At 45.9% G+C, this 12,058-nt stretch overlaps 1 long non-coding RNA gene across 1 annotated transcript; it reads right to left on the bottom strand.

The window, feature by feature from the left end:
• Window positions 1-4,846: 4,846 nt before the first annotated feature.
• Window positions 4,847-9,041, bottom strand: LOC135826317 (uncharacterized). The gene is made up of 4 exons (XR_010555255.1): window positions 8,974-9,041; window positions 8,219-8,356; window positions 5,370-5,546; window positions 4,847-4,876 (listed from the first exon to the last, which is right to left on the bottom strand). It is a non-coding gene; the product is annotated as an uncharacterized LOC135826317 (long non-coding RNA).
• Between the last annotated feature and the right edge of the window lie 3,017 nt (window positions 9,042-12,058).

Here is a 12,058-nt window from a genome sequence, read left to right as displayed (position 1 = left end):
TTGCCCGAGTGGACAGAAAACCTGATCAACTCTCCAGGAAGTCTGCCCAAGCACGAAGAGAGAGAGAGAGAGGAGTAAACGCAGTGAGGTCTGCTTCGGATCCTGGATTTCTTATTATTTTTTAAAGATTTTTGTTACTATGTTCACGTACGTTTTGTTTGCATATCAGTAGATGATGGCATAGCTGGTGCTGTGGTAGTCGTTGCCTGTGTAGTTGAAGCCAGGGTGGTTGTTGCCTGGGTATTTGATGCCTGGGTAGTTGAAGCCTGGGTAGTCGTTGCCTGGGTAGTTGGCACTGGTGTTGTTGTTGGTGGAAGAGTTGACGAGTCTTTCGGGAGGAAGAACAAAACCATGAACATAAATACATAACATTATCAACAAGGCTGTCACAGCAGTAGGGGGGGGGGGGGGGGGCTGGGGCGGCTGAGGCCGCCGCCCTTTTACGGCCGCCTTATTTTTTGAGCACACTGCAACAAAGCGCGATGATCGCAGGTCAGGGTATACGTGGCGAATACAGAAGAATCCTTGTCCCTGATTGGCCTGATCGTAGCGTTTTCTTGGTTTGTTACAAATCAAAAAGTCTTTCATTTCATTTACACTGAAATAACACCAAAAACCCGGAAATGGTTGCAGTTGGCTTCAATTTCTCAAGTTTTTCCCGAGGGGAGAACCCGGACCCTCTTCTATGGCCAACCCACCTCCATAGTCGGTACGACGGGCCTCATCAAGGCCACCACAATGGGCCGGCTGGGGCGGTCTCAATTTTGTGGCCGGTTTTGTTTTTTTGTTTTTTTGGAGCACACTGCAACAAAGAGTAATGATTTAGCTCAGCGCAAAGGTGGCGAATAATGAAGAATCTTTGTCCCCGATCATAGCGTCTTCTTGGTTTGTTGCAGAATCAAAACGTCTTTCATTGTCGTTACATAGAAATGGCACCAAATACACCAAATGCCCAGACATGCTTGCAATTGGCTTCAATTTTTGAAATTTTCACCCCCTGCTGAGTTCATTGCCCTTTCACTCAAACCACTCAAATGATTTGGGAGACTGAAATGAAGGAAACAACGTGGTCCTTCACCGGCTGTCACAAAAATTCCAGGTTCTCGATCGATCACCGCTTGTTTAACCCTTTACCAGCAAGTTACTTTTGTATATGAAATCCATAACATTTAGAAGGATGCCAATAACTCACAACGAGGCCACATTTTGTATGTGCAAGTTATGTTTTCTTGGAAGTCTAGTGCTATTTCTTGACCATGCAAAAAAATTATTTTCTCATACCACACACATACGCTGCTAAATTGGCACCTCTACGTCTCAACACGGAAATTGTACACATGCAAATCGTCAGAGTTCCGACATTGACATGATACTGCCAAAACAAGTCGACTTCGGAGCGGAAACAAACGCCATAGCCATCACAAACTTCAGTGGCCATGCCTCGCTCGCAAATGAGAGCAGCATCGACCCAGAATCGCTGTCGGAAAGCTCCGTAAGGTCGCACGCACGCCGCGCTGCGCTGCCGTCACTCAGGTACGTAGAAAGTCGATGGCCTAAATTCCGTCTCTGGGAGACTGTCGACACGGGGATCGCTCTCCATGGCTTCCCCACCATAAGCACCATCAGATTCTTCCAGGTACATCACGACGACATCGTCTTCAGCGGCTGGCGCTCCCCATATTTGCGTGAGAATTTACTTGGCGTGCGCCAGGCTCCGTAATTTGAAATTCGCTTGCATTGGCGGCTGGAACGAAGTATTTATCTATCTGTCGTCGGTCCCAGAGCGAATGACTGCTAGGTCCTCGTCGGAGAAGTCATCCAAGGACGAAAGGAACTCACTGCGCAAGAGAAAATGCACCTGACGATGTTTTGACGGAGGCGGACGGCATTGTCGGCGCGCGTGTATTTCCGTAAGTTTTCGATCGCGCAGTTCTCAATGAAATTAATGGGACACGCGTGGATCTCTTCAGCTACGGATAGGATCATACCTTGGCTGTGTGGGGGCCACGGGAAATCCCCGTGGGCTGATGCTTCCCGTCATGCCAGGCATGGTTTTGTATGCATGTCGAATGCGTCAACGTTGACGCATTCAAGTATGGGGCTGCCGGTAAAGGGTTAATTGAACTTGATCGGAGAGACCTCAGATTTGTTCAATTCGACTTCTGAGTGTCTCCGTTGTCACCTAGATCTTTTCATGGCTGAATTCGGGTGAGAATTGACCGAGTTCCGATCGTATGAATATGCACTGCAGGACACAATCGATGGTTCGGTCGCAAGAAACCGGGTAGGCGTTTGACACAAAGATCGGCACGTTTCTCGAACCGCGGTTTAAAAAATTAGGGTTGGGGGGGGAGGTTCACATGCCCCTGTGCCCCCAAATTAAGTGGGGGGGGGGGGGGGGAGGCATGTGCCCCCCCCCCCCAAATGCTTAGCGCCTGGTGTAATAGAGAACAAAGAATCTGATGTGCACTGTGCACGTTCTACTCCAGGACCTGGTTTCCTCTCTGACCCGTTTGTGCAGGCATGATAGAGATCGGAGGAGCCCCACATCTCATCAGCACCATTGTACATTAGTGCCCTGCACCCCTGATCTTCAGTCCCCCCTCCTCCCTATCTGTTATCTCCGACGGGATGTTCGGGGATGCACATGTGCAGAACTACATATTATACAATGAGTCTCTAGATAAAAAATTACAAACTCTGGAAACCCCCTTTCAAGACTTGGTGCACGCCGCTGATGTGTGCGTGTGTGTATGTGTGTGTGTGTGTGTGTGTGTGTGTGTGTGTGTGTGTGTGTGTGTGTGTGTGTGTGTGTGTGCGCGCGTGTGCGTGTGTGTGTGTGTGTGTGTATGTACATGTTTGTGCATATCACACATACAAAGTCATGCGTATGTCTGTTCACGTGTGTTAATAGGGTAAACTATTTGGTAGGAATTTGCTGGTGAATGTGTGTAAACCGGTGTTTGTAGAGTGATAGAGAGAGTGATAGACTTTTCCTTACACTTGCAGATGCCATTATCTTGTAGAGTGCCATCAACAGCGCACTTGCATGTATAGAAGTAGTTTGGTGGATTCTCCTCACATACATCCCTCGTATGTGTGCACACAGTGGCATGTTCGTACAAGCATGCATCAATGGCTGTACATAGAAAACAAACATTGAGAAATGTCCCTTGTTTTTCTGAATACCAATTCAGGCTATTAGAACAACATAATCCTTGTAGCATAACTGTTACACTCGGAAGCATTTAGTAATAAAGAAAGAGCCAAAGGGCATTCATTCCGCAACATGCATTTAACGCGCTTGGATATTTTGGATTATCTTAATTTCCAGATATCCGAAATATTTTACATAGGATAACAAATTGCTAATAAGGTCACAGAGAATGAATTCGATGTCTGAGGTCACTTTACTCATCAGTACGATACGGTACGGTTAGTTGGTGAATGTGTGACGAGGCGACGAGTGGCGGAGCTTGTACTGTTTCAGGATTGGACCTACAAGATAATTTAATTTAATTTATGACGGTCAAACTCTAATTGCAGATCAAAGTCGCCAATGTGGCTGTGTATAATGATTCTACCGGTTTGACCGAGGTCTATGCAAGCTATCATTAAACACTACGACATCGTTATGTTGTGTGGTTGCATAGGAACCCATCATACTCTTCATTGGTCTAATTATACTACTGTCTCCACACCAATTATTCATCAATTGCTGTACATAGATATTCTGAGCAGTTGTATGCGGCTTACCGTTTTCTTGATTGGTCACTGGTGAAGTAGAGGCAACAGTCACAAATGTGGCAAAAGCCTTATCCTCGATTCCATTTCCAGATTGACAATCAAGCACACAATTGCCACTTGCGCACTTTCCACCTTCTCGGAACAGCGTGGAGATATTACTGGAATCAAGGTAGTTGAGGCGGAATGCGTATCGATTACCAGGCAAAGTCAACAACTCAATCCGGTTTGACTGGAAGTTCATGGAAAACTTGTAATGTGATTCATCACTCACTGAGCACCTTGTTATATTATAAATGTGTTGGGGCTTTGTAGACACGATCATATAAGCAGCTCCTGTGCTTGTAGTACTAGGATAAAACTGAATTGTTTGGGAATGAACTGTAAAATCAACAATAACACGAAAAAAGCTTGTATTGAATGTAGATGGCACAATCTTAGAGATGTTACAATTCCCCCCCTCCTCCCTTCTGTCAAAGAGAGGGGTTCCGTGTGTCACTGGAATGTACTACTTCGGCCATATGCAATATCTGCCAGTGGCACACAGAGCTAGATCTGTCCACTAGGGTGCAGTGTTGGACTGTACTCTAGTCAAACTCTAGTCTGATGCATCATTTGTGCAGTACACCAAAATATCTGCTCATAGCAACCTGTTCAGCTGGGCCTTCTAGACAAGTGATTTCACACAGATGTAAGATTTCCCAAAGGTTGGTTCAGTCATCTGACGGTTTATATGTCGAAGATACTCGCTGAGTCTGCTATGTCGAAGATAATAATTATATAATTTCTACAACTGTATTAAAACCCATGACCAGGCTGACGATCCCAGTGGTTGGCATGGCAACATTAGACTTTCTGCACTGTTGTCTGTTGTAGATGTGCATACATTCATTATGGTTTCATCATAATGGATGACATAGTCTACTTCGCTTATGAGTCATGACACAGCAACCTAGTGAGTAAGGCAAGTGCTTGTAAATGAAGACAATATGGTGTGAGAGCTCCCTTAGCCCCAAATAACATGCATTCACCGCATCACATAATACACTCTTAGCTCAAACTTGACACACACACACACTGGTACATTTTCAAATTTACTTACAGTCCCAAGGCTGTGGCTCCACCTTTGGATCTGCAGTAGTCACAGAAGGGATAGAACACAAAGTTCAAGTACATGGTTAATGGAATATCATTATGCTGGGGTGTGCTTAATGTGTGAAGTGTTGAGGGCTTACGGGGAGGATCTTGTAAGAGTCGGGATCCTCCCTATCAACTTGCCCCAAACACAAGAGGCGGAGCTTTTTGCAGGATTGCGAAATTATTCGGGCTTGTATATAAAAAGGTGACAAGGAGATCACAATTTAAGTAATGTGATAAAGCGAACGAATGCCAAAAACGTATTTTTCACTCGCAGATATTTCCGTGCATTTGCTCTTGTTCTGCGCAACTCCATAGAACCTGCCATTGTGGTCTTTTGCCCGAGTGGACAGAAAACCTGATCAACTCTCCAGGAAGTCTGCCCAAGCACGAAGAGAGAGAGAGAGAGGAGTAAACGCAGTGAGGTCTGCTTCGGATCCTGGATTTCTTATTATTTTTTAAAGATTTTTGTTACTATGTTCACGTACGTTTTGTTTGCATATCAGTAGATGATGGCATAGCTGGTGCTGTGGTAGTCGTTGCCTGTGTAGTTGAAGCCAGGGTGGTTGTTGCCTGGGTATTTGATGCCTGGGTAGTTGAAGCCTGGGTAGTCGTTGCCTGGGTAGTTGGCACTGGTGTTGTTGTTGGTGGAAGAGTTGACGAGTCTTTCGGGAGGAAGAACAAAACCATGAACATAAATACATAACATTATCAACAAGGCTGTCACAGCAGTAGGGGGGGGGGGGGGGGGGCTGGGGCGGCTGAGGCCGCCGCCCTTTTACGGCCGCCTTATTTTTTGAGCACACTGCAACAAAGCGCGATGATCGCAGGTCAGGGTATACGTGGCGAATACAGAAGAATCCTTGTCCCTGATTGGCCTGATCGTAGCGTTTTCTTGGTTTGTTACAAATCAAAAAGTCTTTCATTTCATTTACACTGAAATAACACCAAAAACCCGGAAATGGTTGCAGTTGGCTTCAATTTCTCAAGTTTTTCCCGAGGGGAGAACCCGGACCCTCTTCTATGGCCAACCCACCTCCATAGTCGGTACGACGGGCCTCATCAAGGCCACCACAATGGGCCGGCTGGGGCGGTCTCAATTTTGTGGCCGGTTTTGTTTTTTTGTTTTTTTGGAGCACACTGCAACAAAGAGTAATGATTTAGCTCAGCGCAAAGGTGGCGAATAATGAAGAATCTTTGTCCCCGATCATAGCGTCTTCTTGGTTTGTTGCAGAATCAAAACGTCTTTCATTGTCGTTACATAGAAATGGCACCAAATACACCAAATGCCCAGACATGCTTGCAATTGGCTTCAATTTTTGAAATTTTCACCCCCTGCTGAGTTCATTGCCCTTTCACTCAAACCACTCAAATGATTTGGGAGACTGAAATGAAGGAAACAACGTGGTCCTTCACCGGCTGTCACAAAAATTCCAGGTTCTCGATCGATCACCGCTTGTTTAACCCTTTACCAGCAAGTTACTTTTGTATATGAAATCCATAACATTTAGAAGGATGCCAATAACTCACAACGAGGCCACATTTTGTATGTGCAAGTTATGTTTTCTTGGAAGTCTAGTGCTATTTCTTGACCATGCAAAAAAATTATTTTCTCATACCACACACATACGCTGCTAAATTGGCACCTCTACGTCTCAACACGGAAATTGTACACATGCAAATCGTCAGAGTTCCGACATTGACATGATACTGCCAAAACAAGTCGACTTCGGAGCGGAAACAAACGCCATAGCCATCACAAACTTCAGTGGCCATGCCTCGCTCGCAAATGAGAGCAGCATCGACCCAGAATCGCTGTCGGAAAGCTCCGTAAGGTCGCACGCACGCCGCGCTGCGCTGCCGTCACTCAGGTACGTAGAAAGTCGATGGCCTAAATTCCGTCTCTGGGAGACTGTCGACACGGGGATCGCTCTCCATGGCTTCCCCACCATAAGCACCATCAGATTCTTCCAGGTACATCACGACGACATCGTCTTCAGCGGCTGGCGCTCCCCATATTTGCGTGAGAATTTACTTGGCGTGCGCCAGGCTCCGTAATTTGAAATTCGCTTGCATTGGCGGCTGGAACGAAGTATTTATCTATCTGTCGTCGGTCCCAGAGCGAATGACTGCTAGGTCCTCGTCGGAGAAGTCATCCAAGGACGAAAGGAACTCACTGCGCAAGAGAAAATGCACCTGACGATGTTTTGACGGAGGCGGACGGCATTGTCGGCGCGCGTGTATTTCCGTAAGTTTTCGATCGCGCAGTTCTCAATGAAATTAATGGGACACGCGTGGATCTCTTCAGCTACGGATAGGATCATACCTTGGCTGTGTGGGGGCCACGGGAAATCCCCGTGGGCTGATGCTTCCCGTCATGCCAGGCATGGTTTTGTATGCATGTCGAATGCGTCAACGTTGACGCATTCAAGTATGGGGCTGCCGGTAAAGGGTTAATTGAACTTGATCGGAGAGACCTCAGATTTGTTCAATTCGACTTCTGAGTGTCTCCGTTGTCACCTAGATCTTTTCATGGCTGAATTCGGGTGAGAATTGACCGAGTTCCGATCGTATGAATATGCACTGCAGGACACAATCGATGGTTCGGTCGCAAGAAACCGGGTAGGCGTTTGACACAAAGATCGGCACGTTTCTCGAACCGCGGTTTAAAAAATTAGGGTTGGGGGGGGAGGTTCACATGCCCCTGTGCCCCCAAATTAAGTGGGGGGGGGGGGGGAGGCATGTGCCCCCCCCCCCCAAATGCTTAGCGCCTGGTGTAATAGAGAACAAAGAATCTGATGTGCACTGTGCACGTTCTACTCCAGGACCTGGTTTCCTCTCTGACCCGTTTGTGCAGGCATGATAGAGATCGGAGGAGCCCCACATCTCATCAGCACCATTGTACATTAGTGCCCTGCACCCCTGATCTTCAGTCCCCCCTCCTCCCTATCTGTTATCTCCGACGGGATGTTCGGGGATGCACATGTGCAGAACTACATATTATACAATGAGTCTCTAGATAAAAAATTACAAACTCTGGAAACCCCCTTTCAAGACTTGGTGCACGCCGCTGATGTGTGCGTGTGTGTATGTGTGTGTGTGTGTGTGTGTGTGTGTGTGTGTGTGTGTGTGTGTGTGTGTGTGTGTGTGTGTGCGCGCGTGTGCGTGTGTGTGTGTGTGTGTGTATGTACATGTTTGTGCATATCACACATACAAAGTCATGCGTATGTCTGTTCACGTGTGTTAATAGGGTAAACTATTTGGTAGGAATTTGCTGGTGAATGTGTGTAAACCGGTGTTTGTAGAGTGATAGAGAGAGTGATAGACTTTTCCTTACACTTGCAGATGCCATTATCTTGTAGAGTGCCATCAACAGCGCACTTGCATGTATAGAAGTAGTTTGGTGGATTCTCCTCACATACATCCCTCGTATGTGTGCACACAGTGGCATGTTCGTACAAGCATGCATCAATGGCTGTACATAGAAAACAAACATTGAGAAATGTCCCTTGTTTTTCTGAATACCAATTCAGGCTATTAGAACAACATAATCCTTGTAGCATAACTGTTACACTCGGAAGCATTTAGTAATAAAGAAAGAGCCAAAGGGCATTCATTCCGCAACATGCATTTAACGCGCTTGGATATTTTGGATTATCTTAATTTCCAGATATCCGAAATATTTTACATAGGATAACAAATTGCTAATAAGGTCACAGAGAATGAATTCGATGTCTGAGGTCACTTTACTCATCAGTACGATACGGTACGGTTAGTTGGTGAATGTGTGACGAGGCGACGAGTGGCGGAGCTTGTACTGTTTCAGGATTGGACCTACAAGATAATTTAATTTAATTTATGACGGTCAAACTCTAATTGCAGATCAAAGTCGCCAATGTGGCTGTGTATAATGATTCTACCGGTTTGACCGAGGTCTATGCAAGCTATCATTAAACACTACGACATCGTTATGTTGTGTGGTTGCATAGGAACCCATCATACTCTTCATTGGTCTAATTATACTACTGTCTCCACACCAATTATTCATCAATTGCTGTACATAGATATTCTGAGCAGTTGTATGCGGCTTACCGTTTTCTTGATTGGTCACTGGTGAAGTAGAGGCAACAGTCACAAATGTGGCAAAAGCCTTATCCTCGATTCCATTTCCAGATTGACAATCAAGCACACAATTGCCACTTGCGCACTTTCCACCTTCTCGGAACAGCGTGGAGATATTACTGGAATCAAGGTAGTTGAGGCGGAATGCGTATCGATTACCAGGCAAAGTCAACAACTCAATCCGGTTTGACTGGAAGTTCATGGAAAACTTGTAATGTGATTCATCACTCACTGAGCACCTTGTTATATTATAAATGTGTTGGGGCTTTGTAGACACGATCATATAAGCAGCTCCTGTGCTTGTAGTACTAGGATAAAACTGAATTGTTTGGGAATGAACTGTAAAATCAACAATAACACGAAAAAAGCTTGTATTGAATGTAGATGGCACAATCTTAGAGATGTTACAATTCCCCCCCTCCTCCCTTCTGTCAAAGAGAGGGGTTCCGTGTGTCACTGGAATGTACTACTTCGGCCATATGCAATATCTGCCAGTGGCACACAGAGCTAGATCTGTCCACTAGGGTGCAGTGTTGGACTGTACTCTAGTCAAACTCTAGTCTGATGCATCATTTGTGCAGTACACCAAAATATCTGCTCATAGCAACCTGTTCAGCTGGGCCTTCTAGACAAGTGATTTCACACAGATGTAAGATTTCCCAAAGGTTGGTTCAGTCATCTGACGGTTTATATGTCGAAGATACTCGCTGAGTCTGCTATGTCGAAGATAATAATTATATAATTTCTACAACTGTATTAAAACCCATGACCAGGCTGACGATCCCAGTGGTTGGCATGGCAACATTAGACTTTCTGCACTGTTGTCTGTTGTAGATGTGCATACATTCATTATGGTTTCATCATAATGGATGACATAGTCTACTTCGCTTATGAGTCATGACACAGCAACCTAGTGAGTAAGGCAAGTGCTTGTAAATGAAGACAATATGGTGTGAGAGCTCCCTTAGCCCCAAATAACATGCATTCACCGCATCACATAATACACTCTTAGCTCAAACTTGACACACACACACACTGGTACATTTTCAAATTTACTTACAGTCCCAAGGCTGTGGCTCCACCTTTGGATCTGCAGTAGTCACAGAAGGGATAGAACACAAAGTTCAAGTACATGGTTAATGGAATATCATTATGCTGGGGGGGTTCTTAATGTGTGAAGTGTTGAGGGCTTACGGGGAGGATCTTCTAAGAGTCGGGATCATGCCTATCAACTTGCCCCAAACACGAGACGCGGAGCTCTTTGCAGGTTTGCGAAATTTTTGGGGATTGTATATAAAAAGGCGACAAGGAGATCACAATTTAAGTAATGCGATAAAGCGAATGAGTGCCAAAAACGTATTTTTCACTCGCAGATATTTCCGTGCATTTACTCTTGTTCTGCGCAACTCCATAGAACCTACCATTGTGGTCTTTTGTCCGAGTGAACAGAAAACCTGATCAACTCTCCAAGAAGTCTGCCCAAGCACGAAGAGAGAAGAGTAAATGCTGTGAGGTCTTCTTCGGATCCTGGATTACTTAATATCTTTTAAATACTATTCGTGTTACTATGTTCACGTACGTTTTGTTTGCATATCAGTAGATGATGGCATAGCTGGTGCTGTGGTAGTCGTTGCCTGTGTAGTTGAAGCCAGGGTGGTTATTGCCTGGGTATTTGATGCCTGGGTAGTTGAAGCCTGGGTAGTCGTTGCCTGGGTAGTTGGCACTGGTGTTGTTGTTGGTGGAAGAGTTGAGGAGTCTTTCGGGAGGAAAAACAAAACCATGAACATAAATACATAACATTATCAACAAGACTGTCACAGCAGTAGGGGGGGGGGGGGGGGCTGGGGCGGCTGAGGCCGCCGCCCTTTTACGGCCGCCTTATTTTTTGAGCACACCGCAACAAAGCGCGATTATCGCAGGTCAGGGTATACGTGGCGAATACAGAAGAATCCTTGTCCCTGATTGGCCTGATCGTAGCGTTTTCTTGGTTTGTTGCAAATCAAAAAGTCTTTCATTCCATTTACACTGAAATGACACGAAATGGCCGGAAATGGTTGCAGTTGGCTTCAATTTCCGAAGTTTTTCCCGAGGGGAGGACCCCGGACCCTATGGCCACCCCACCTCCATAGTCGGTAGGACGGGCCTGATCAAGGCCGTCACAGTGGGACGGCTGGGGCGGTCTCAATTTTGTGGCCGGTTTTGTTTTTTGTTTTTGTTTTGTTTTTTGGAGCACACTGCATCAAAGAGTAATGATTGCAGCTCAACGCAAAGGTGGCGAATAATGAAGAATCTTTGTCCCCGATCATTGCGTCTTCTTGGCTTGTTGCAGAATCAAAACATCATTCATTGTAGTTACATTGAAATGGCACCAAATACACCAAATGCCCTGACATGCTTGCAATTGGCTTCAATTTTTGAAAATTTCACCCCCAGTTGAGTTCATTGCCCTTTCACTCAAACCACTCAAATGATTTGGGAGACTGAAATGAAGGAAACAACGTGGTCCTTCACCGGCTGTCACAAAAATTCCAGGTTCTCGATCGATCACCGCTTGTTTAATTGAACTTGATCGGAGAGACCTCAGATTTGTTTGATTCGATTTCTGAGTGTCTCTGTTGTCACCTAGATCTTTTCATGGCTGAATTTGGGTGAGAACTGACCGAGTTCCGATCATATGAATATGCACTTCAGGACACAATCGATGGTTCGGTCGCAAGAAACCGGTTAGGCGTTTGACACAAAGATCGGCACGTTTCTCGAACCACGGTTGAACAAATTAGGGTTGGGTGCGGGGGGGGGGGGGGGGGGGTTCACATGCGCCTGTGCCCCCATATTAGGGGGGGGGTGCATGTGCCCCCCCCAAATGCTTAGCGCCTGGTGTAATAGAGACCAAAGAATCTGATGTGCACTGTGCACTTTTTACCCCTGGACCTGGTTCCCTCTCAGACCCGTTTGTGCAGGCATAATAGAGATCGGAGGAGCACCACATCTCATCAGCACCATTGTACATTAGTGCCCTGCACCCCTGATCTTGAGTCCCCCCTGATCCCTATCT

The sequence above is a fragment of the Sycon ciliatum genome, chromosome 10 (assembly GCF_964019385.1).
Source record: "Sycon ciliatum chromosome 10, ocSycCili1.1, whole genome shotgun sequence".
Lineage (NCBI taxonomy): Eukaryota > Metazoa > Porifera > Calcarea > Leucosolenida > Sycettidae > Sycon > Sycon ciliatum.
Note: the sequence above shows the minus strand (reverse complement) of the source record. Positions and strands in the feature narration are given on the sequence as shown.